Source organism: Pan troglodytes, chromosome 13 (assembly GCF_028858775.2).
Source record: "Pan troglodytes isolate AG18354 chromosome 13, NHGRI_mPanTro3-v2.0_pri, whole genome shotgun sequence".
NCBI lineage: Eukaryota > Metazoa > Chordata > Mammalia > Primates > Hominidae > Pan > Pan troglodytes.
Window position 1 is genome coordinate 14531674 of NC_072411.2, and position 21688 is coordinate 14553361.

The 21688-nt window shown below is 41.8% G+C and overlaps 1 long non-coding RNA gene across 2 annotated transcripts in view; it reads right to left on the bottom strand.

Annotated features, from left to right (window-relative positions):
* Window positions 1–21688, bottom strand: part of LOC107973745 (uncharacterized) — a 39334-nt gene that overhangs the window by 12690 nt on the left and 4956 nt on the right. The window contains exons 2-3 of one of the 2 annotated variants that reach the window (XR_010149690.1): window positions 17339–17900; window positions 15310–15556 (exon numbers count right to left, since the gene is read on the bottom strand). The exons of the other annotated variant lie outside the window; for it this stretch is intronic. This is a non-coding gene — a long non-coding RNA (uncharacterized LOC107973745). Of the gene's footprint in view, window positions 1–15309; window positions 15557–17338; window positions 17901–21688 lie in introns of those variants that run through there. 2 annotated transcript variants of the gene reach the window in all.

Sequence of the window (21688 nt, forward strand, 5' to 3'; positions counted from 1 at the left end):
ACAGCTTGTTCTCAGTTCAAGACTAGCCTGGGCAACATGACAAAACCCCATCTCTACAAAAACTATAAAAAAATTAGCCAGGCATGGTGGCATGTGCTTGTAATCCCAGCTATTTGGGAGGCTGAGATGAGAGGATCACTTGAGCCCCGGAGGCAGAAGTTGCAGTGAGGCAACATCATGCCACTGTACTCCAGCCTGGGTGACAGAGCGAGACCCTGCCTCAAAAGAAAATAGAAGAATAAGGACAAACCCGAGCTTTCAGAAAACTCCATAACTTATTTCATTTTCACATAATAACTGCTGGCTAGATCCAACATGAAGACCCTAATTAGCATCTGTATTCCCCATTGTGTGACACTTTCTCTTTACCCCCTAGCTAGAACTGACCATACCCCCTCTGATAACCACAGAGGATTTTCATCTTGGCTGACATTTTAGCATGAACCACCATCATAATGTGTTAATATTTCATTTGTCCTTTCCCACTAGGCTTTGAAGTCTTTAGGATAAGAACCATGTTCTTACCTTCCCATCTCTGGCACCTGATGTGGTATTTGGCCAATGTAGGTACTCAGCACATCCTCACTGAGTCAGCACATCCACTGCCAGTCACAGAGAGATGGGTTGTGCTGTTGAAGCAACTTCTTCCTACCATCTCGTGCAGCCCTTGCAGCTTGTTCTCTTCTTTAAGCAGACAATCAACACTATGGTATCTAATTCACAGGGGTTTTCTTATATTTTCTCCCATGGGGGACTAACTAACATCCCTTTTCCTCCAAAGCTAAGATACAAATTCTTCCAATATGTTGTTAAAAAACAAAAAAGACTATTAGGGACCTAAGATTGTGACTGAAAGGAAAAGTTTTACTGCCAAGTGGGGAATCTGGCACAAATAGAGGCAACAGTCTAGGAGACCCTCAGGGATGAGGGTCTTTAAAACAGAAACACCGTAACTGTCTCTATCCCACATTATGAAAGTAAAATGTCTGGGTGATGTTGATTGGCCGGCGAGGTCTGGGTTTGTTGTTACATAATTCTGGGGCTCATTGGGCTGGTCACTTTGCACTATTGGGGCCATCTTGGGATTATGGTATCCAGGTGGACCTCAGGCAATCTGCCTGCCTCAGCCTCCCAAAGTGCTGGGGTTGCAGGCATGAGCCACCGCACCAGGCCTCACTTCTCTATTTCTATGGAGATCGCATCCTACCCTTGTCTCCTAAGCGGTGGGTGACTACTCTCTTTGGCAGTGCTCCTTTGATGAGACAAGGGAGAGAAATGAAACTCCTTCAATGCCTACTATATAGCAGGAACCCTACCGCACTCAGAAACTTACAAACAACATTAAGTGGATATCACCATTTACAGAGGACACCACAGAGCTATTAAATGGTAAATTTAGGGTTCAAAGCCAAGTCTAGTCTGGCTTTCAAACTTTGGGTGATAGCCCTGGATGACCTTCAACAGCCTCAATAGGCCACAGTGGCTCTCCCACTACCAATGAGTGACCGGGCAGCTGGCTATGACACAGGAGGCCAGATATGTATCCCAACCTAGACTTCTAGGTCTTACAAGTCCTGGTTAGTTCACTAAGTGAAGGACTAGCAATTTGCCAGAGTCAAGAGAACTGCCCAACAGCATAAAATGCTCTCTAGTCAGGAGAAAAGAGAAAGGAAACAATAAAGAGAAAACTGTGAAAGTTTGAAGTATTGAGGTTACAAGAAACTAATTAACTATGTTAACCAAATATTGGTTTTGATAGTGGAAAAAGCAGTATGTAAAAAACACATGGTATAGAAAATGCCTTTTATGCTAGACTGTACTGAAATTTAAATGAGGTAATGCACCTGAAAGTGCATTACTTTTTTTTTTTTGAGATGGAGTCTCACTCTGTTGTTCAGGCTGGAGTGCAATGGCACGATCTCGGCTTACTGCAACCTCTGCCTCCTGGGTTCAAGCGATTCTCCTGTCTCAGCTTCCCCAGTAGCTGGGATTACAGGCACACACCACCACACCCAGCTAATTTTTTGTATTTTTAGTAGAGACAGGGTTTCACCATGTTGGCCAGGCCAGTCTTGAACTCCTGACCTGAGGTGATCCACCTGCCTCGGTCTCCCAAAGTGCTGGGATTACAGGCGTGAGCCACTGAACTTGGCCAAGTGCACTACTTTTAAAAGTTAAAGTATTACGCAGCCATGAGGGAATATTTGTGCAAGAAGAAAGCTTTTACAAGAAAAACTTGAAACATTGGTATTTTTGCCTCCTTTTTAACAACTAGAGTCGTTTTGGGAGTTGTTTCTTGTCGAAGAAACAACCCATGTTTATTTTCCCAGTATGGCAGGACCATGTAGGAAAGCAAAATTACCCCTCAGGAGAGGAAATTCTCTGACACTCTATAAGGCTCCATAACCCTCCTCTGAACTGTGGCCAACAAGATTGGGTAGCACTTTTTAAGGTAGTTTAAGAAAAATAGGCTGTGCATGGTGGCTTATGCCTGTAATCCTAGCACTTTGGGAGGCCGAGGCGAGTGGATCACCTGAAGTCAGGAGTTTGAGACCAGCCTGACCAATATGGTGAAACCCCATCTCTACTGAAAATACAAAAATTAGCCGGGCATGGTGGCGGGCACCTGTAGTCCCAGCTACTCAGGAGGCTGAGGCAGGAGAATTGCTTGAACCTGGGAGGCGGAGGTTGCAGTGAGCCGAGACTGTGCCACTGCACTCCAGCCTGGGTGACAGAGCAGGAATCCATCTCAAAAAAAAAAAAAAAAAAAAAAAGAAAGAAAAATATATAGTGAGCACAATAAAGCTGTATAATCTAAATCAAACATGACTTGCATGCCTGGAGACTTTGCACTAGAAAAATATTTCTACCTAAAAAATCAAATTTTATTTTCTTTCTTACAAATATTCAATCTGCTTTCATCTCAGTTCTTCCTACCTTGTCAAACCTCTCCCCACATTTCCTATTCTTTTTCTCTCCAGCCTGATGTCTCTCATTATACTGCTTAAGAGAAATGTTATGTTACTATTCTTTTCTCCCAGAACTGTTTCTCTGGTTCTTTAAGGTGTCTGAGTACACACTGTGCCTTCTTCCTTTTAGCCCTCCCTTCTCCTTGTTCCCTGAGCCCTACCTTTACGACCTTAGAACTTCAAGTTCCCACTACAATTTTAAATATAGACTATTTTGCTTTTCCTCCTACTAGGGAGCTTAAATTGCCTCTAATTACACTGTTTTCCCGAGTCCTTCCTCTCCTTTGCAATTTAGATATAGCACAGAAGCACATTTTGCTTGACTGTCCTCTCAACTGTCATGCTGTTTTGATGTGGTTCTGTTGTCCAAGAGTCTTGGTTAAATAATAGCCCAGCACCCCACCTGTGTTTAAAAGAAACTGCTTCACAGGCAAATCAAAAAGCCCATGGATCTGAAGTCACAATGGGCGTTGCTATTCAAACAGCACCAGATTGCTATTCAACGCTTGGTTGAAAAATAAATTTCAGTTTCATTCACCTAATATATTTCCTTCTATTTTGTAGGATGATATGCTCTTACTTCAATTTGGACTTCTTCACAATTGAACGTTAACATAGCCTTATAGATTAGCCTGTTTTCATTGGTCCAGAGTATTCTCCAAATAAAGCAGGGTCTGTGCATTTTAAGCAACTCCCCTGAACAATTTCATGGGCATTCTCAAATTTGAGAACTACCTGAAAAGCTGTGTTGGAGAAAAGAACAACCAATGAATGTGGCAGGACAGAATATTGAACATCAACTTCCCTTTTCCTCTTCTCCCATCTGTTCTCTTCCATTATCCCTACCCGTCCGCTCAGTCTCGTTATTCAGGCAACAGTTATTTTGCCTTTATTTCCTCAAGAAAGGAACAAAAGTAAACAGAATTGCTTTCTGATTTTTTTTTTTTTTTGCATTTTAAAATGGACTTTGAAACCATAAGCAAAGAGGTGTTTAAGAGTCTTTCCAAAGCCAAAAATGAAGGTTTTGAAATTTCAAAGTCACTGCCTTGAAGAGACTCGAGGTTTGGAGTGTGTACAGTATGTCAGAGCTGGACTTTTCTCCTTCCTGAGACTAGATAACGGTCTGAATCCAAGACAGTTTTCATGATTTCAGAGGAAGTGGTCAAGTGGTCTGTGAGGTAGACCTTCTGCTTAAGAGCAGTCAGGAGGCCGGGTGCCGTGGCTCACGCCTGTAATCCCAGCACTTTGGGCGACCGAGGTGGGCGGATCACCTGAGGTCAGGAGTTCAAGACAAGCCTGACCAACATGCAGAAACCCTGTCTCTACTAAAAATACAAAAAATTAGCCGGGCACAGTGGCACATGCACTCCAGCCTGGGCAACAAGAGTGAAACTCCGTCTCAAAAAAAACAAAAAAAAGAGAAGAAAAGAAAAGAAAAGGAGCAGTCAGGATGTGTGCCTCCAAAGCTGAGGTAGACAGAAAGATACCAGAGTTCTAGAGGCCTGCCAGGCACAGCAGCAGCAGCAGAAGGAAGGTGTGGGGGAGAACAGGGCAGCCAGGCGTGTGCCACCTCCCAGACACAATTATTGGGAATGGAGGGCAAGTGGTGATGGGAGAAAATCTTGACTTAATTGATGTCAAGATTAAAGAAATGCCACCTGGTGGCATTTAAGTTCACACATAGGTAAAGAAAGTTATGCATTTACTGTGAAAGTCATCCCACTATTTAATAGAAACAGGAGATCTGGATTCTGATCAAGAGTCTCTTTTGCCAACTGTGGCACCACTGAGCAGTGGCTCAGCTTTTGTGAATCCTGGGTTCTTCATTATTAAAATGGGGACATTAGCGTTGGGTTGAGTATAAGAAATGGACATTTTTGCAGGTCAAAAATGGTTGAATATTTGCATTTTCATATGATTCAACCGAATACTTACTTCACAGGCATAAGGAAAAAAACAGAATAACATACTAACAACTGTCCCTGGAGTAAGTACGTAACAATACATGATTGATAAAGAAGACATGTGAAAGATATTTGTAAGTACATGATTTATAGAAAGATATGAAAGTATGTAAACGCTTGTGGTCTAATGGTCACAGAATAATCTGAGCTTAATATCCCTGCTCCCTACCATACAGAAGGCAAAATGCCTATTAGGGGTTTTCTCTCTTCACCCTCTCCTTCTTTTTCCTCCTCCTCTTGACTCCTCCTCATCCTCCTCTTTCTTCTTCCCCTTATTAATGTCTAAAAAGGGGCTGAGCATGGTGGCTCATGCCTGTAATCCTAGCACTCTGGGAGGCTGCGGCAGGTGGATCACCTGAGGCCAGGAGTTTGAAACCAGCCTGGTCAACATGGCAAAACTCCATCCCTACTAAAAATACAAAAATTACCCAGGTGTGGTGGCAGGCACCTGTAATTCCAACTACCCGGGAGGCTGAGGCAGGAGAATCGCTTGAACCCGGGAGGCAGAGGTTGCAGTGAGCCAAGATTGTGCCACTGTACTCCATCCTGGGTGACAGAGGGAGACTCTGTCTCAAGATAAATAATAATAATAATAATAATTTCTAAAAAGGTAATACAGTTTCATAGTTCAAAAACCAAAAGGTATAAAAGGAAATACAGTAAAAAATTTCCTATCATATCGCTGTCTAGAGTACTATTCCTTATATATTTTCCTGATTTTTGAGTATTTTAAAATGTGAGTGTTGGATATGAGTGTTGGATTTAAAAAGTTTTATGATAATTTGTGTATATTTGTGTGTGTGTGTGTGTGTGTGTGTGTATAGTAGTCCAAGACTATCAGTTTATGAATAATAAGAGGAGACCCATGGAAAACCAGTCCCTTTGACCGAGTTCACTCAGATAATCAGCAGCAGGGCTTGGACATTAATTACACTTATCCAACATCCTTTGAGGTCTCACATGACAAATTACAAATATGGAGTGTAAATGTAACCCACTTTGCTAGGCAAAAAAAGCCCTGTTTTTTTAAAAAATATATATTTTTGGCTTATGGGCAACAGAAGCCAGGGAGACGTACAGTCAAACCTCATTTCTCATGGCTTTCACATCTGCAAATTCTCCTGCTCATTAAAAGTTATTTGTAACCCCCGAATCAATACCCACAGCACTTTTGTGATCATTGGCAGACATGTGCAGAAAAGAAAAAAAAATCGAGTTGTTGATTGCACGCATTCCCAGCTGAATTTCAACAAAGCAACACTCTGCCTTCCCACTTCAGCTTTCTTACTATATGTGTGTCCTTTTTCTGTTTATTTAGTACCATGTTTTTCACACTTTTGTTCTTTTTGGTGGTGATTTTGCTGTTTAAAATGGCCAACAAGTGTAGTGCTAAGTGCTGCGTAGGGTTCTTAAGCACGAGAAGGCTATGAGGTACCTTATGGAGAAAATATGTGTGTTGGATCAGTTTCACTCAAGCATGAGTTATGGTGCTATTAGCTGTGAGTTCAATGTTAACAAATCAACAATATATGCTAAAGTGTCTTTAAACAGAAACACACATAAAACAAGGTTATATGTTTGGTTGGCAAAAATGTTATAACCAGAAGCTTGCAGAAACCTAACCCTGTACTTCCCTTAAGAGCAATGGTTCATTATTCACTAATTCAATGTTTACAGCAACTTTATAAACTATAACTACCATGAAAAATGAGAATTGACTATGTTTTAGATCATAATACCTGAAGTGAAGTTTTCCATCATGGTTTTTAGTTCTTAGAGTCCATTTAAGTTTTTTAAAAATATGATAGCTATCCTAACACATCCCACATTCTTGAGATTAAAAAATTAATCTTTTATTTGGTATAGAAAAGGCTCCTGCGTGCATTTTTGGAGGGGCTGGACCGCTGAGGAAGTCATGGTTGGCTCAAGTGGTTTAAATGTATTGCTAATTTCATAGCCTCTGAACCACTTATGAAACAATACTGATGATATGTCAGTAGCTATGTTTGCAGCTCCTTCAGGAATGCTTATATCTTTTACTGCTGGTAAAGAAGAAATTTATAGTAATAGATTTTTTTTTTTTTTTTAGATAGAGTCTCACTCTGTCGCCTGGGCTGGATTGCAGCGGCTTGATCACGGTTTACTGCAGCCTGGATCTCCCAGACTCTCCTACTGTAGCCTCCCCAGTAACTAGAGCCCCCACACAGGCATCACCACACCCAGCTCATTTTTTTATGTTTTATAGAGACAGGGTCTTACTATGTTTTCCAGGCTGGTCTCAAACTTCTGGGCTCAAGCAATCCTCCTACTTTGGCCTCCCAAAGTGCTGAAATTACAGGCATGAACCACTGCACCTGGTTTATGGTCATCTTAAGTAGAGACTTATGAGTGTGTATCATTGTATCACCAATCTGAGACTCAATTTTATCTTTCTGTTAATAGACAATGCAGTTTTTCTGTTAATTACAATGAAAATCAAGGGTTGCTTAGCAAGTTTTTACTCATAACTCCAAGTTTTGTGACTTACAGTGAGAAATGGGTATAATTCTTTGTGATTTGTTAAAATGCAGTATTTCGAGGAGGGATAACATATAAAATTTAACAGTTTCCTATCATTATTTTTATCCTTTTGAACCACTGTATACTACAGATAGACAAAGGCAGCTTTGGCCACTTACTCCTCAGTGTGACTAAGTTGACCAGATGTTTTCCAGACCACAGGTTCTGTCAAGAGACAGTGTGGAGAGAAATGGGTAGGCAGGTATGGAAAGAAGAGTCAGAAACAGATAGTGAGCTAATCTCTACAAATGGCTTGTTATGGGCTGAGCTGTGTTCCCCTCCCCGCAAAAAGATACGTTGGAGTCACAATCCCCAGTACCTCAGAATGTGGCCTTATTTGGAGATTCGATATTTACAGGGTAAGCAAGTTAAAATGAGATCACTATAGTGGGTCCTAATTCAGTACGACTGGTATCCTTACAAAAAAGGGGAAATTTAACCACAGATACAAACACACACATAGGGAGAGTGCTAGTGAAGGTGAAGTCAGAGATTGGAATGATGTAGCAGAAGCCTAGGAATGCCAAAGATTGCCAGCAAACCACCAGAAGCTGGGAGAGCCACATGGAACAGATTCTCCTTCACAGTCCCCTGAAAGAACCAACTCTCCTGACACCTCGATTTCAGACTTCTAGCCTCCAGAGCTGGGGTCAATGAGCTTCTCTCATTAAGCCATCATCCAGTGTGTGGTACTTTGTTACAGCAGTCTTAGCAAATGCATGGTTCCTCACTGGAACCATGCATTTCCATGCATTTATTTCATTTAAATAATAAAACGGATCCCCTTTGTGGCTTGTAGTTCTGTTCCATTTCAAAAATCCAGAAAAAAGATTTGTTCAGAAGCTAGACACGATGAACTGGATCTTGCCCAAGGTCATAAAATCACAAAACCCTTTACAGAGCACGAAAGTCTGATTTTTCAAAGCTTGTCTCAAAAGATGGGTCACTCCTTAGTCATTTAGGCCACTGACAACTGCCCTGGACTCTTTATTTATTTATTTATTTATTTAATTTTTTTGAGACAGAGTCTTGCTTTGTCGCCCAGGCTGGAGTGCAGTGGCGTCATCTGAGCTCACTGCAAGCCCTGCCTCCCGGGTTGACGCCATTCTCCTGCCTCAGCCTCCCAAGTAGCTGGGACTACAGGCACCCGCCACCACGCCCGGCTAATTTTTTGTATTTTGTTTAGTAGAGACGGGGTTTCACCATGTTAGCCAGGATGGTCTCGATGTCCTGACCTTGTGATCCACCCGCCTTGGCCTCCCAAAGTGCTGGGATTACAGGCGTGAGCCACCGCGCCTGGCCTGGACTCTTACATATAATAAGCTTGACTTATTATACAACTTATAATTGATGCTTTCACGTCATGGGAAGATCAAATTAATGCAGAGAGTGACTACATTTCTGGTGGGAGAGCAGCAGGGGTCTTGAGAGGAACAGCAGTGTTGACTGTTTCGCTACCTACTCTGGGTGCTGATTACATCTTTCTTTTGTGCAGGCAAATCCACTTGGAGCTATTTTGGGCTCACTGTGGGCATCATTCTTTGTATACTCTGCTCCTTTCCCCCGTAGTTTCTCTATTGATGGGGGATTACTAAAGAATGAAGAAAAGAACAAAATGAAAGTGGCTTTTGAAAAATTTTAAATGACTGTCACTATGTAACATATTCATTATTTCATGTCTCCACTGGACATTTTGGAGATGTGAGCCTTGCAATACCTACATGAATGCTTCTATGATTGTGATTATTGTTTTGCTCTTCGCCTAACAACTTGCCAAGTATTGTCAACCTCAGTGTGTGAGATGGGGTCCACTCAAACATCAGGGCCGAAGTCAGGTAGTTCAGTTAAGTGAATTTAATACCAGGAACTAGTTACGAAGGAGCTGGAAGGGCTGGAAAGCCAAACTGGAGAAGAAGGGGAACCCCAGAGTAACAATAGCAGGAAGCCTCTACCGTCTACCTCTAGAACTGGGGAGGAGCTGAGTTAACAGAGTCCTGGACCCATTGCTGGGGAAGAAGAACCCCAGTTGCAGAGGAAAAGTGGCCATTGTGAAGAAAGTGATGGTGGAGAAGTCGTCTGAATCAAAGGGGAGAGGATATGTTGGCTCCTTTATCTTTTTATCTTTCATTGTCCTAATTCCTTCTGGGCATGGTTAAATGAGCCCAGGAAATGCAGTTGGCAGGAATCAGCTTCCTGTGACATAGACAGAGTAAGAGAAGGACAAAAATAATGAATCTGAGAGCAAGCAGGCAAATGACCAGCACATTAAGCCTAGCATACAGTATGTTATACGGGATTTGGGGTAGCAAAAGATGAAGGCAGGTCAGAGAAGCCACAACTAGGGGATGGGCAAGGTCAGTGAGGTATTGTATACAGGAAGAGGGTCATAAACAGGAGTGGAGTCAATACAGGAGACTAACATAGACACATCATAAATATTAGTAGAGAAGCATAAAATAGTCTCCTGGAGATCAGGGAAACAGGAAATTATAGATTTTCAGGATAATTCAGCCATATCCAGGAAACACACACAGTGAAGTAACAAAGAGTCAAGAGGCTTAGAGTGGTACAATTCATTATGCACATGTAGGAATTCATTCCAAATAATAGGCTGAAATGTAGACATGAGAATCCAAAAAAGATGTTTTCTTAGTTTTTGCCAATATCTTAGCTACGTTTTTTTTTGTTCAACAAAGTAAGTTAACATTCATATCTGCTTGGAAATTGTATTTAGGCCAGGTGCAGTGTCTCACGCCTGTAATCCCAGCACTTGGGGTGGCTGAGGCAGGAGGATCCCTTGAGCCCAGGAGTTAGAGGCTGCAGTGAGCGACAACTACACCACTGCATTCCAGTCTGGGCGACAGAACAAAAACCTATTAAAAAAAGAAAAAAAAAAGGTTGGGCGCGGTGGCTCACGCCTGTAATCCCAGCACTTTGGGAGGTCGAGGTGGGCGGATCACGAGTCAAGAGATGGAGACCATCTTGGTCAACATGGTGAAACCCCATATCTACTAAAAATTCAAAAATTAGCTGGGCATGGTGGCATGCACCTGTAGTCCCACCTATTCAGGAGGCTGAGGCAGGAGAATCGCTTGAACCCGGGAAGCGGAGGTTGCAGTGAGCTGAGATCGCACCACTGCACTCCAGCGTGTGGAGACTCTGTCTCAAAAAGAAAAAAAAGGAAAAGAAACTATTGAAATAGCTGATATTAGTTTGCTTACTTGTCGTTACTCTTTTTCATGATGGATTATAAAGAAAAGTTATAACTATTTGAATTTTCTGCTGATTTGAAATCTCTATAAACAGTACATTCCTTTTTGGTACTCAGAGGGCACTTATCTGCAAGAAAGGCAAAGAAAATGGAAAAGTTAATGAAAGAGGAATCATCCAATCCACGAACAGAATGAAACCACATACACAGTGAAGAAACTTGTCTTACATTTTCTTCCTGATATTACTTATCATTCATGGTAGTGACTACTTTGGGGCTTGAGTAAAGCTTCTCTAATTTATTCCATGTAGCATCATATGTGAAAAAGACAAATAGATACTTTAGACATGATAATAACACTTTATTTTTTATTTATTTGTTTATTTTGAGACAGAGTTTTGCTTTTGTTGCCCAGGCTGGAGTGCAATGGTGCGATCTCGGCTCACTGCAACCTCTGCCTCCGGGGTTCAAGCGATTCTCCTGACTCAGCCTCCCAAGTAGCTGGGATTACAGGCACGCATCACCACACTCAGCTAATTTTTTGTAATTTTAGTAGAGACAGGGTTTCTCCGTGTTGGCCGGGCTGGCCTCAAACTCCTGACCTCAGGTGATCCACCCGCCTTGGTCTCCCAAAGTGCTGGGATTATAGGTGTGAGCCACCATGCCTGGCCCATAATACCTTATTTAAAAATAATCTGTCTGGATCCATACAACTTGTCTGAATAACTAAATTGAAAATTATTCCTTGTTTTAAAGTAATTCAACTGAAAATTTTTTAATTTTTTTGTTAATCAAGCACTTTTTGGTGGAATCTAAATTAACACATGTAGGAGATGGCTGTTTCACTAATTACACAGGCATCTTGCAGTAATTAATGTCTGGGAGGAAGGAATGTCTTTTGCTTACTCTCTTCTTCTTCACAAAAATGTGAATTTTGGAAAGTAATAATGGAAGCATGTAGAATTATAGAAATACAAATGTATATAATTATCACAAAAAAATGAGGCCAAAGGACTATTCAGATATAATTAGGCTATGGTAGCTGTAATTATCTAGGAAATTAATAAAATTCATTCACCTAGAAATTATTAGTGAGCATCAAATATGTGTCAGCACTAGGCTAGGGTCTGAGAACATACAGATAAATCATAGTTCTGGCTTCAGGGAGTTATATAGATTAGAGATAAAACCTAACTACAGGGGCTGGGCACGGTAGCTCACACCTGTAATCCCACCACTTTGGGAGGCCGAGGCGGGTGGATCGCCTGAGGTCAAGGAGTTTGAGACCAGCCTGGCCAACATGATAAAATCCTGTCACTACTAAAAATACAAAAGTTAGCCGGGAGGTAGTATGTGCACCTGTAATCCCAGCTACTCGGGAGGCTGAGGCAGGAGAATCTCTTGAGCCTGCGGTGGAGGTTGTGGTGAGCTGAGATCACGACACTGCACTCCAGTCTGGGCAAGAGAGTGAGACCCTGTCTCAAAACACAAAACAAAACAAACAAAAAAAAACCAAACCTAACTACAGGGCTATGAGAGATGACTACTGGCAAGGAGCCACAGGTAGAACAAAGGGGACGTGTCCCCAGGCAAAGGGTAGTCAGCAAGCCTGCAACCTCAGGGTTCCCGGATCTGAGCCTCTGGCTCTTGGCTAAGCAAGCCCCAAGCCTTGGCCTCCTGCCATGGCAAGCTCCAGCCTGGTCTCCCACCTTGAGCTAACATTCATATGTTGTATACACAGCCACGCTTCCTGCTTACCTGTCACTTCCAGTTCTCGAAGGCACCCTTTTCAAATTAAAATCCACCCCTTTTCACATCAAACAGCTCATCTGGTCCTGTAGATTACATTTCTCAGAAATGCCTCTGAACATTCGCCTCCTCTCCACCCCCACTGCCTCTGCTACAGTGCAGGTGCTCACCATTTCTGATTTGTTCTGTCACACACTCTCTTATCAGGTCTCCCCATCTCCTGTTTTGACATGCTGTAAAGCAATTTGCCACTGGAAAAAAGGGCTCTTTTTTTTTTTGAGACGGAGTCTCGCTCTGCTGCCCAGGCTGGAGTGCAATGGCATGATCTCGGCTCACTGCAACCTCTGCCTCCCAAGTTCAAGTGATTCTCCTGCCTCAGCCTCCCTAAAGTCTGGGATTACAGGTGCACGCCACCAAGCCCGGCTAATTTTTGTATTTTTAGTAGACGTGGGGTTTCACCATATTGGCCAAGCTGGTCTCGAACTCCTGACCTCAGGTGATCCACCCGCCTCGGCCTCCCAAAGTGCTGGGATTTCAGGTGTGAGGCATCGTGTCCGGCCTCTCTCTCCAAAGTATGTTATTATTTTTCCCAAGACCCTTTGATGGATCCTCATTTCCTACACACAGTGGTTCTCAAACTTGGATGTACTCCAGAATTACACAGGAAATTTTTCATTTTTTTAGACAAGGCCTTGCTATGTTTCTCAGGTTGGTCTCAAACTCTTGACCTCGTGTGATCCTCTGGCCGCAGTCTCCCAAGTAGCTGAGATTATAGGTGCGTGCCACTGAGCCCAGCTGGAAATTTTTTTAAAACACAGATTCCTCCGAATCAAAATTTCTAGAAGTGAGGTCTGAGCAATCTGTATTTTTAACAAGTTATCCAGATGGCTCTTTACTGTCAGTCTGGTTCCAGCTGAGGGAGTTTTAGAATTACAAGGCAAAGTCCAAACTTAGCACACAAAGTCATTCACATCAACTCTTCCCCTGTACACACCCTATGTCGTAGCCAGAGTTGTAACCCATTTCTTAAACACCCAGGGTTCTTTTAAGTCTCTGTGTCATTGCATGTTATTTTCTCTAGAATTGCCTTTAACCTCCTTTCCACCCTGGAAAGCATTCCCTAAGCCATCTTTGAAGCTTTCTTTGATCTCTAACTTAGAGTCCTCCTCTCCTTCTAAAGCCCTGTGTTAATCACTTGCCATGGTGTACTTTAATTTTTACTTGTCTGTTTCTCTTTACGGTACTTTGACTTCAAAGGGTGGGACTGCAAATTAGTCATCTCCTTAGAGTCCAGCCTTGTTCCTAGTTCCTAACTGGCACTTAATATAAACGAATGAATGAATGGACAAATGAAGAGAATGCTAGTTATGATAAAGAATTGGCTGTGTATGAGACTACTTCTCTTTATGAACTAAATAATTATATGCCTTTCAATAAAATACTATTACATGTAGCTAGCACAAGCTCATCAGCATTTGAGATGATATGGAAACCAAAATAAACAAATGCTACCACAAAAACATAATGACTGCTTTCCCCAGTGCAGGACTGATGGAATCACCAAACATTGAGATTAATGTAATGTTTGGCAGATGTCCAGTGTTTTTATTTTTCATTTGCCTTTGTGTTCATTTATGGACTAACAATATAATAAACACACACATACTCACAGTACATCTTTTTTTTTTTTTGCAAAGCCCAGTTTTCTTCATCGCATATCTTCGTTTTCTTCAAGTATCCCCTTACTTAATGTTGGTAGTATTTTTTTTAATGAAATATAAATCCCTAACCACTAAGCAAGAAATGAGACTCTTAATTGCATTAGTTTACAGTGCAATGTGAGTGTAAATAGTGTAAATTGAATTTTTAATGGACTTTTTTTTTCCCCCTGTTTTTGCTTGCCTTACATTCATTATCCCTCTCTGGGTAATAAACATTTATTTTTCCCTTTGTAACCACTCCTCCCCATCTGTCCATGTGGTTCTTTTTAGTGGAGCTGGTGGTAGGGATGTGGCATGAGATTCAAGCTTGGCCACCTGGAGTCACTGTGTTGTGCTCCAGAAGGACACCTGATCCAAGTCAGCCAATAAGAGTGAGCCCCAGGATTTTTGCTTGGACCACTGAGGAAAAGTGTACTCTGCCCTGTGGTGGATCAACCATTAGGATATAAGCCATTGTTGTCGCTGTGTGAGTCAAGCTACCTGAGAATGAGGACAACACAGTGGCAAGCAACACCAAGAGAGAAAAAGAGGCAGATTCTGATGACATTTTTGAGCCTTTGCATCCAGCTATGCCTGAATCCAATTTATCCCCTGGAATTTACACTTACTTGAGCTCCACCCACTTGAAAGAAAACATTTCTTTTTATTCTTAGCCTGATTTGAATTTGGCCTCTCTCATTTACTACCCAAAGTGTCTTGACCACTAGAATATTATGCCAGACTTTATAGCATCATTGAATTTGCCATTTTCCAGAAGAGTTGTGTGAATTTTCAATGTAGCTTTTACCTTCTATGAGTATCTAGAGATATATTTAAGTAGAAGTACTCCACTAGTTTGTTGTGAGATCTTAAGTCACTTAATTTCTCTGTACCCTAGTTCCCTCATTTGCTAGACTAGGGAGCTATAATATTCCTTCTGCAAAATTCTTATTTTGTGAAATATTCTAGAATGTCTAACTGATACACTGCTAGAAAAACTGACTGCTATTTAAGAACAGTTGACTGCTATTTAAGGATCATAATTCTCTAGGCATAAGTGCTGTGATGGCACAGCGTGTGCATCAGGGGCTGGGGGGTGGGGTGGAGCAGAAAGTAGGAGGAGAAAGTTTGATAAACTTCCTTTTGGATAAATTGAAAACAGTCAAATAATTTATAATTTATTATATTATCATTATTAGCTTCTTCTGTAATTAGGAGACTTGTTCCAAAATGTGAGAATTGTCACAAATTGTCAAATTCATCAAAGGAAGAAAATGGATGTCTCACAAAAAAAGTATTCTCGGTCCAATTTCTTCTCGTCACACTGGAACAAACTGAACAGTTTTACACTGAGATGAGAAGCCTGGACATTTTTCAAATATGTTTTGAAGAGAATGGCAATGCCTGAGACAGAAGTAGGAAAAAGCAATGAATATTTAAAAATCTGAGCTGGTGTAAAACTAGAAATAGTTTTAATAAGAACAATGTGATGTGCTACACTAAGTGAAATGTATACACTGGGCCACATTATAATCTAAAATAAGAATGTACTTTTATTCATCTTTTATTTAAACAATAATCAAGGTGGCGGGCGCGGTGGCTCATGCCTGTAATCCCAGCACTTTGGGAGGCCAAGGTGGGTGGATCATGAGGTCAGGAGTTCAAGACCAGCCTGGACAACGTGGTGAAACCCCGTCTCTACTAAAAATACAAAAATTAGCTGGGTGGGGTGGCATATGCCTGTAATACCAGCTGCTCGGGGGGCTGAGGCAGGAGAATCGCTTGAACTTGGGAAGTGGAGGTTGCAGTCAGCCAAGATTGTGCCATTGTGCTCCAGCCTGGGTGACAGAGCAAGAGACTCTGTCTCAAAAGGAAAAAAGAAAAAAAAAAAATCAAGGTACCATTTGTACCATTTCCTGGATTTTCTCCTAAGTGGCAAGGTCACATGTTTATACATTAGACTCCCAGTTTAACACACAGCAGACAATAACTTTTTTTTTTTTCTTTGAGATAGAGTCTCGCTCTGTCACCCAGGCTGGAGCGCAATGGCACAATCTTGGCTGACTGCAACCTCCGCTTCCTAAGTTCAAGCGATTCTCCTGCCTCAGCCTCCCGAGTAGCTGGGATTACAGGCATATGCCACCATGCCCAGCTAATTTTTGTATTTTTAGTGGAGATGGGGTTTCACCACATTGTCCAGGCTGGTCTCGAACTCCTGACCTCCTAATCCAGCCACCTCAGCCTCCCGAAGTGCTGGTCCACCCTTCCTTCTCTCCCTTCCATCCTTCTCCCTTTTATTCCATTTTTCTAAATATTAGACCATAGTACAAATCAAAAGTCACAAACTGATAGGCTGCAATGTAGATACAGCTGGGAAAATGTTTTGTTTGCAGAACACTGGGGAAATTTAACATGAAAAACTGGAAGATCTCAATCCACATGGCCACATGGTAATATTATTAATGTTGCAGGGGCTTTCCAATTCAACATGCCCTCTGCATCCCTACTATTTATACTGCCACTCATCCACCTTTCTATATTACTGGCCTATCACCTATACACGTTTGAGTTTATATTCTTCTGGCTTTGCTTAGCAACTTACCTTTTATATTTAACATTACAACATGGTATTATCAATTAGTATTCGATTCAGTTGCATATAACCAAAAATGCCAAATTATACTGGCTTAAACACTAAGGATTTATTTTTCTGTCATATAAAACAAGTCTGGAGGTGGGTAGTCCAGGGCTAATATGACACTCCAGTGTCACAGGGTACCTGGGCTCCTTCTATTTATCTTTTTTTTTTTTTTTTTTTTTGAGACGGAGTCTTGCTCTGTAGCCCAGGCTGGAGTGCAGTGGTGTGATCTGGGCTCACTGCAAGCTTCGCCTCCCGGGTTCACGCCATTCTCCTGCCTCAGCCTCCGGAGTAGCTGGGACTACAGGCGCCCGCCACCACGCCCGGCTAATTTTTTGTTATTTTTAGTAGAGACGAGGTTTACACCGTGTTAGCCAGGATGGTCTCGATCTCCTGACCTCGTGATCCACTCATCTCGGCCTCCCAAAGTGCTGGGATTAGAGGCGTGAGCCACTGCGCCTGGCCCTATTTATCTTTTATAGGACATGGCTTCCAGTCTCAAGTTCAGTTTGTCACCCATAATGGCCAAAGAGCAGTAGTCACCTTACCTGTTTCAGGCAGGAAGAAGGGTGGAGGGCAAGAAACAAAATGGTGCTCCTCCTGATTGAGTCAGCATTCTTTAAAGATGTTTTCCAGATGTTCCACCCAGCCACGTATTTTTTTTTTTTTTTTTTTTTTGAGAGAGACAGGGTCTTGCTCTTGTCACCCAGGCTGGAGTACAGTGGCATGATCACGGCTCACTGAGGCCTCAATCTCCCAGGCTCAAGCGATCCTTCCATTTTAGCCTCCCAAGTAGCTGGAAGTAGCTGGGACCACAGGCACATGCCACCATACCCTGCTAATTTTTTCATTTTGTGTAGAGACAAGGTGTCACTATGTTCTCCAGGCTGGTCTGCAGTTTCCAACTCCTGAGTGCAAGTGATCCTCCTGCTTTGGCCTCCCAAAGGGCTGGGATTACAGGTGTGAGCCGCTGTGCTTGGCCAAGCTACTTCTACTTATATCTCATTGGTCATAACTTGATCACACAGCCACATCCAGCTACAATGGAGATTGAGAAATGTAGTCTTTTGGCTGGGTACACAGCATCTGAATAAAATCCAGGCATTGTTACTAAGGAAGAAGGAGTAAGTGTCAATCTCTGCTCCATAACTCTCTAGGTTAATACACACAGATGGAAGAGATTGCTAGTTGCCCCTCAAGATCCAGCCTTGCCTTCTGGGCTAAGAAAGCCCCTGAGATTTACCTGGCCATAGTGGCACTGGGAACAAACAATGTATTTCTAAATCTTCTGATTTTAAAATCTTTCAGAATCACGATCTCTCCGACATCAGTATTTTTATGTCTTTAGAATTCAACAAAATGAAATTCCTAAGTCTAATATATGTGAATATTAAGTTTTAGCAGATACTGCTACATAACTTTCCAGAAGGGTGTGGCAATTCACATCTCCACCAGTGATCAGCATGTTCATTTTCCATACAGCTCTGGATATTTTGTCTATTTTAAAATATCTTCTTCTAATCTATAATTTAAAAATGTAACTTAGTAGGAATTTAATTGTTCATGTAACCAAATCTTCCCATTAACGGCTATGGGTTTCTTCTTTTACTTCAGAAAGTCCTCCCCACCTTGAGAGTATATAAACATTTTTTTCTAAATTCCCTTCTAATTTCTTATAATTTATAGTTTTATTTTTGTTATTTGATTCATTTATTCTCTCAACAGATATTTATTGAGCACTTATTATATGTCAGGCTCTCTTCAAACTCTGGTGGGAGTATTTTCTAACTGGGAGAGACAACCCTAGTTGATAAGAAACAAACAAACCAATAAGTAAATAAGACATTTCCCCCAGATAATTAATACTTGGTGACGGGGGAAGACAGTGAGACAGGCTACTTTACACTGGCAGGTCAGGAAAGGCTTCTCTGAGGAGGCAAGTGATTCAGGATTAATTGATGACTGGTGGAGAAGTCCGGGGAGTGGATGCAGGTGGGAACAGCCTGGTGGGTGTGAACAGCAACAAGAAGGTTAATGTGGCTTCATGGAACAGGGTGAAGATGAGACAAGCTGAACACTGAGGTGGGCACCAGAACATGGAGGGCTTTGTAGGTCCCAATAAGGAGTATGGATTTTATTGTATACTGGAGATTTGTCATCCATCTAAAATCTGTTTTTATATATAAGAGAAGGTGTATATGTTTGCGCAAGTGTGTGTGTGTGTGTGTGTGTGTGTGTTTGGGGGGGGCGGGGTGGGGGCAGACAGGGCGTAACTTTTCTTTAAATTAGAGTCAAAATTTAATTAAACTATTCATTCTTTACAGGCAGTGAGGGGATTAGGATCTTATTCCACAGAATCTCACCTCATTTCAAATGTTGTACAGATATTATCTGAGATATATTTTCAGGCCGGGTGCGGTGGCTCACGCCTGTAATCTCAGCACTTTGGGAAGCCGAGGCGGGTGGATCATTTGAGGTCAGGAGTTCAAGACCATCCTGGCCAACATGGTGAAACCCCATCTCTACTAAAAATACAAAAATTAGCCGGGTGTGGTGGTACATGTCTATAATCCCAGCTACTTGAGAGGCTGAGGCAGGAGAATCGCTTGAATCCAGGAGGTGGAGCTTGCAGTGAGCCGAGAACACGCCACTGCACTCCAGCCTGGGCGACAGGGCAAGACTCTGTCTCAAAAAAAAAAAAGAAAAAAGAAATATATTTTCAATGAAATCAAGCATATAATGACTATTTTTATCCCAGTATCTTGGCTTCTTCAGGCTGCTATAACAAAGCATCCCTAGTGGAGCATCCCTAATCTGAAAATCCAAAATCCAAAATGTTCCAAAATCTGAAACCTTCTGAACACTGACATGACACCACAAATGGAAAATTCTACATGTAAATACACGTAAATACAAACTTTGTTTCATGCACAAATTAAAAATATTGTATAAAATTACCTTCAGGCTATGTGTATAAGGCATATATGAAATATAAATGAATTTTGTGTTTACCCATGGGTCTCATCCCCAAGATGTTTCATTTTGTATATGTGCATATTCCCAAATCTGAAAAAATCCAAAATCTTAAATATCTGTAGTCCTAAGCATTTTAGATAAGGGATATTCAATCCCTTATCCATAAACAATTTATTTATAAACGACACAAATTTAGGCTTTGTAAAAAATAGAAATTTGGCCGGGTGTGGTGGCTCACGCTTGTAATCCCAGCACTTTGGGAGGCCGAGGCAGGCACATCACTTGAGCTCAGGAGTTTGAGACCAGCCTGGTCAACATGGTAAAACCTTGTCTCTACCAAAAATACAAAAATTAGCAGGGCTTCGTGGCATGCGCCTGTTGTCCCAGCTACTCGGGAGGCTGAGGCAGGAGAATTGCTTGAACCCGGAAGGCAGAGGTTGCAGTGAGCCAAGATTGAGCCACTGCATTCCAGCCTGGGCAACAAGTGAGACTCCACCTCAAAAAACAAACAATCAAACACAATATAAATTTATTTCTCATAGTTCTGCAAGCTGAGAAGTCCAAGATCAAGATGTGAGCAGATCCACCTTTGGTGAAGGGCTGCTTTCCATTTGATAGATGGCTGTCTTCTTGTGTCCTCACATGGTGGAAAGGGTGAGGCAGTTTTTTGAGGTCTCTTTTAAAAGAGAACTAATCCCATTCATGTGGGGGTCTGCCCTCATGACCTAATCACTTTCCAAAGGCCCCACTTCCTAATACCATCACCCTGGGGGTTAAACTTTCAACACACGAATTGGTTGGAGAGTGAGAGAACATAGACATTCAGTCTGTAGCCCCCAGGGATGTAGCCACTGAATAAAATAATCTAGAACTTCATCTAGAGGCAGTTTATAAGTCACATAAGAAAACCAGTTTTACTTATAGTCACATAAAACTTTTGATAAAAAACAACCCTAGTTGATAAGCCATTTGTTTACTGGACTTGGCTCTGAAGAAATGACTTTTGGCTAATCCTCAAAATGAAATCTACTTACAGAGGGCAAGATCTGCCACCAGTGAAGACGTTGAAAACAATGTGCTGTAGGCTTTGAAGGCAAGTCTAAAGAAGAGCTTCTAAAAGTATTTTGCACAACGGTAGCGTTAAAAGAGTAGGCACATGGGCCCCGAGATAACATCTGTGAAGAGGAGGACCAGGGTGTGTTTCCTTTTGTATGTTTAAGTAATAAGTCAGTGATTACTTTATAATTAAACCATATTCCTCTTGGTCTGTCCATAATAAGGTCACTCTGTAATTTATAATAGGCTTCTCACCAAATTCAAGCTTTACAACAACCCTATAGGTTAAATATTCCCGTGAATTTTATAGATGAAGAAACAGAGTAAGTGAAAGAGTTCATACTCAATTCAAGTCTCTTGAGTCTAAAATCAGTGCTCTCTCTACATAAGAAGTTAGTTGCTAAGATCACACAACTTGAGAAGGGAGAAGACAGTTTTCACAGTCCCTCCCCTCTGACCAGTAGGCTGCTTGGGGTACTTTTACAACTTACCTGCTCTGAATTAAGGCTCTCTGTGAATCTGATTCATCTGCCAATTTGCAAACAGTCAGCCCTGTAGTACGTACCTAAGTTGATTTTTAAAATACTATTTCTCATCTTAAAATAATGGAAATTGAGTGACATAAATTTCCTGGACACTTTTTAAGATCCAAAGACAATTTGCTAATTTGTCGTTACAATCAAAGAGCCCCCCAAAAGGCGTAAGAACTGGATTTTGATTTGGACTCTGTTCCTTAGTTTCTTTAACATATTGGGGGCCGGGAGTGGTGGCTCACACCTGTAATCCCAGCACTTTGGGAGGCCGAGGCGGGCAGATCACGAGGTCAGGAGATTGAGACCATCCTGGCTAACACAGTGAAACCCCGT